The sequence below is a fragment of the Panthera uncia genome, unplaced genomic scaffold (genome assembly GCF_023721935.1).
Source record: "Panthera uncia isolate 11264 unplaced genomic scaffold, Puncia_PCG_1.0 HiC_scaffold_46, whole genome shotgun sequence".
NCBI lineage: Eukaryota > Metazoa > Chordata > Mammalia > Carnivora > Felidae > Panthera > Panthera uncia.
Window position 1 is genome coordinate 21,406 of NW_026059605.1, and position 4,281 is coordinate 25,686.

Below are 4,281 nucleotides of genomic sequence, written 5' to 3' on the forward strand. Positions count from 1 at the left end.
CCGCCCGGACGTTCCTCGTTCCGCGCTTACCCTCGTCGGCCCTGCGGGGTTCTGGCGAGCTCCATGGGAACGCTGCCTGCCACGCGCCGCCGCTGCCTCGGGGACGTCCCCTGCCCCACGCGTCCAGCCCTGGGAAGAACGTCACCGGCACGGGCAGGTGGACTCCAGGGAGCAGCGGCCAGGCCGTCATACGCGGTGCCCTCGCCGCAGCTCGGCTTGCCCGGCGTTTGCTTCCGGACGCGGCTCCGTCCAGCCAGGCCGAGGGGTGACGCTGCTCTGGAGCTCAGCCGCGCTGGTGAGGCCGGACGAAATGCACGTGACAGTAACCGTTCTCCTGGGCGCCCGGCTCAGTCGCTAAGCATCTGACTTCAGCTCAGGCTGTGATCTCTCGGGTCGGATCGCGACTTTGAGTCCTGCCCCGGGTGACCCCGCTTCTCCCGCCGCTTCCCCTCCCCCTCCCTCCCCCTCCCCCGCCCAGGAGTCTCTCTGCCCCTTGCTCACTTGCGCCCTTTCTCTCGCTCAAAAAAATTAACCACTTTATTGTGAACGGCTCAGCGGCATTCAGTACATTCACACTTTTGTGCAGCCGTGGCTTCTATCAGTTCCAGAACATTCCCGTCACCCAGAGGAAGCCCCGAGCCCGCTAGCGGTCCCCGCATCCCCTCCCCAACCCTGGCACCCCCCAGTCCACCTCCCCCCTCCCCCCTCGCGGCTGTGCCTGTCCTGGGTGTTTCATGGGAGCCAAGTCCCGCGCTCTCTGCTCTTTGGGGTCTGGCTTCTCTCGCTGCTGTGGCTTTGACCCCGGGACGGCCTGGTTGTCCCGAGCGTGGGTTTGTGAACAACTAAGCGTTTTGTGGGAAATGTGGGTGCAGCGTGGCCCCCGGGCAGGGGCTGCATGTTGGGGAAATGGTTCTTGACCTTATTTTGTGACGTCTGCTCCCTGACGTCATGTGGAGCACGGCGTTGTCCTGTCCGTGCACTGCGGGCCTGTGGGTCTGGGGGCTCTGACTTTGTGTGGAAGTTTCCACATCCTCCTTCCGCCTCTGCATCACCCCGGCTCCCGGGACCCTCCTCACCACGGGCTCCCTTTCCTAAGCCCCCATCACCGCTGAGTTTCCTTTCAACCCTCCGCGGTTCCCAGCCCTCACCCAGCACCAGAACCACCCAGAGGGCCTCCAGGGTCTGGCGGGGACTGAGAATTTGCCTTCTCAGGAGCTCCCAGCCGATGCCCATGTGGCACAAGGAGGACCACCTGCTGGCAGGAGCCGCGGGGACCGGCCCCAATGATCTGACGTGGTCCCACCAGGGCGGGGACTTCCCGTGGCCCCGCAGAGAGCAGCCTTGTCTAATGTGAGAGAAGGACGCTCCGAGACCCAGAGACGAGCAGACGCTGGGGGGCTGGTGTCCCAAAGACGTGCTCGTGTGTGTTGCCTCCTGCACAGACAGGAGGCTGTGGGGAGGGGCAGCGGGGGTGGGGGCGGGAGGCCTCTCGCTGCCTGGAACAGGGATGACACCAGGTGCACTTTGCACGCATGGGTCTCCTAGCTCTGAGATGGACGGGTGGCCAGTGGTTGGGCGAGGGGCGGGCACAGCGACCCCCATGGCCACACCTTGGGGTTCTTCTTGGCATTGTTCTCACTCACACAGGACCGTCCCTGAGCCATACAGCCTCCCCCTGCAGCCCCAGCACCCCCGTTCTCACACTATACTCTCGCTCGATGGTTCCCAGGGATGAGTCTCTCCCTTGAAGCTCCAGGACACTTGAGGACGTTGCTCCAAGGCTTCATCTCTTGTCCAGCTGTGCTGTCCCCATCTCCTCTGCTGCTCTCTCCCTGGGGTCACTGCTGCCTTCTCTGCAGGACTGTGTATGGCCTTGGCCCCTCACCTGTGCCCTGCTAGCTGCTGCCTGCTGGCCTCGGGCCCCACGCCAACCAGGGGGGTCAGGTCCAGCCTCCTGGCCCCAGGACAGGAGAAATCTCAGCTGCAGGATGGGTCCTCCTTCTTTCTTGTGGGCTGAGTGGGTCTTCCAGATGACAGGCTGGCCCTGTGGAGGGACATTGGGCAGCTGCACTCAGGGGTCTCTGCAGGAGGGCCACTGGTGCCTCACCTGGTGCCTGTCAGGCTCAAGGCAGTGCATGCACACAGCCTGAAGTTGCACAACACTGAGTTGTCCCTACCAGCGTCTGCCAGCTGCCCGCTTTGTGCATTCACCGGGTGGCTGGTTGGGACGTCCACTGCCCCTGTTCTTCTTGAGGACCTGTCTGGGCTCCTGTGCCATGGACAACTTGCAGATGTACCTCTCTTCTCTTAGCGTCTGTAGTGTGTCCCTCACATGGACGTTCCAACCTTTCTCGAGACCCTTGATTGACGGTCACCTTGTTTCTATCTTCTGCTCTTGGACACAACACCACCATCACAGCCCTGTTCACGCATCGTTGTGCAGATGTGGGAGTAAATATGTGACCGTGTCCTAAACGGGATTTGCTGGGTCAGAAGGGATTGCTGCTGTAAATACTGAGAGACTAGCCGTGGGCCTCGCTCCCGCCAGATAAAAGAGCACCAGCGCCCCCTGGCGCAAACAGCAGTACCGCTTGGAACCCCCCCCCCCGCCCTTCCCCGCAGTTGGTGGTGAGCTCTTAAGGCCTCTACTGGACTTTCTGATGAGAGGCGGCTTTTTTGTGAGCATGTCTGGATGGGACACTCCTGCATGTTCTCCACCTAGAGTTTCTGTCCCCTCCTCTCTCCACCCCCACACACCTTCTCATCCTTCGAGGCCTGGCTCACGTGCCTTCTCTTCCAGAAAGCCTCCAACCTTGTGCACAGACTCTGTTACAGTGTGCCGTTCGGCAGAAGGGGGCTGCCTCTGCTTCTCAGGTCGGGGAGCCATGCAGGACTGGGGGTCATTTATTTCCCACATCCTTCTAGAAACATCTTCCTTTATTGTTCAAAATGCTTTATCTGGAATATGACCCCTTTTAAACTTATTTCTCCCCAGATCACTTTTTTTTTTCAATATATGAAATTTATTGTCAAATTGGTTTCTATACAACACCCAGTGCTCATCCCAAAAGGTGCCCTCCTCAATACCCATCACTCACCATCCCCTCCCTCCCACCTCCCATCAACCCTCAGTTTGTTTTCAGTTTTTAAGAGTCTCTTATGCTTTGGCTCTCTTCCACTCTAACCTCTTTTTTTTTTTTCCTTCCCCTCCCCCATGGGTTTCTGTTAAGTTTTTCAGGATCCACATAAGAGTGAAACCATATGGTATCTGTCTTTCTCTGTATGGCTTATTTCACTTAGCATCACACTCTCCAGTTCCATCCACGTTGCTACAAAGGGCCATATTTCATTCTTTCTCATTGCCACGTAGTATTCCATTGTGTATATAAACCACAACTTCTTTATCCATTCGTCAGTTGATGGACATTTAGGCTCTTTCCATAATTTGGCTGTTGTTGAAAGTGCTGCTATAAACATTGGGGTACAAGTGCCCGTATGCATCAGCACTCCTGTATCCCTTGGGTAAATTCCTAGCAGTGCTATTGCTGGGTCATAGGGTAGGTCTATTTTTCATTTCCCCAGATCACTCTTGACACAGTTTTTGACCAAAGTGAGAAAGATACAGAGGCCATGTGGTGTCACCGTGTTGTCCGCAGTCTGGCTGAGCAGAGGTGTGCAGGGGAGGGCCCTCTCTTGCTTGCCTCCCACACCCCTGCATTCTGCCTGCTTGGCCTTCAGAGGGTGTCTGTCTTATGTGGCCTCTGCTTCTGTCATCCCAAATCCTCCTCACAGGCTTCCGTCCTTGCCCCCAAGTCTCAGATTGTGCCCCGAACTCTGCTCAAAGCCCCCCTGGCTCCCTGTTGCCCTGGACTAAGACCTCACCCCTTTCCCTGGCCCACAAGGATGAAGGCCCTGCAGACTCCTGCCCCCCTGCCCCTCTCATCCTGCTCCTCCCCCTCTGCCCCCGCCCCTCGCCTCCTTCTCTCACCCTGCCCCTCCCCCTCTGCCACTCCTCTGCCCCCGCCCCTCCCCTCCTTCTCTTATTTTGCCCCTGCCCCTCCCCCTCTCCCCCTCTCCCAGCCCCTCCTCCTTTCATCCTGTCCTTCGTCCTCTCCCTGGCCCCTCCCCTCCCCCTTCCCCCACCACTGGCCCTTCCCCATTTCTCCCCCTTTCCAGCTGTTTTCTGGAAACTCGAGCTTTGTTCCTCTTGTTTCACGGACTCCTCTGTCAAGTCACTTCTCTAACCCAGCCCATCCATCACTCTCTGCTCCCCATGTGCAG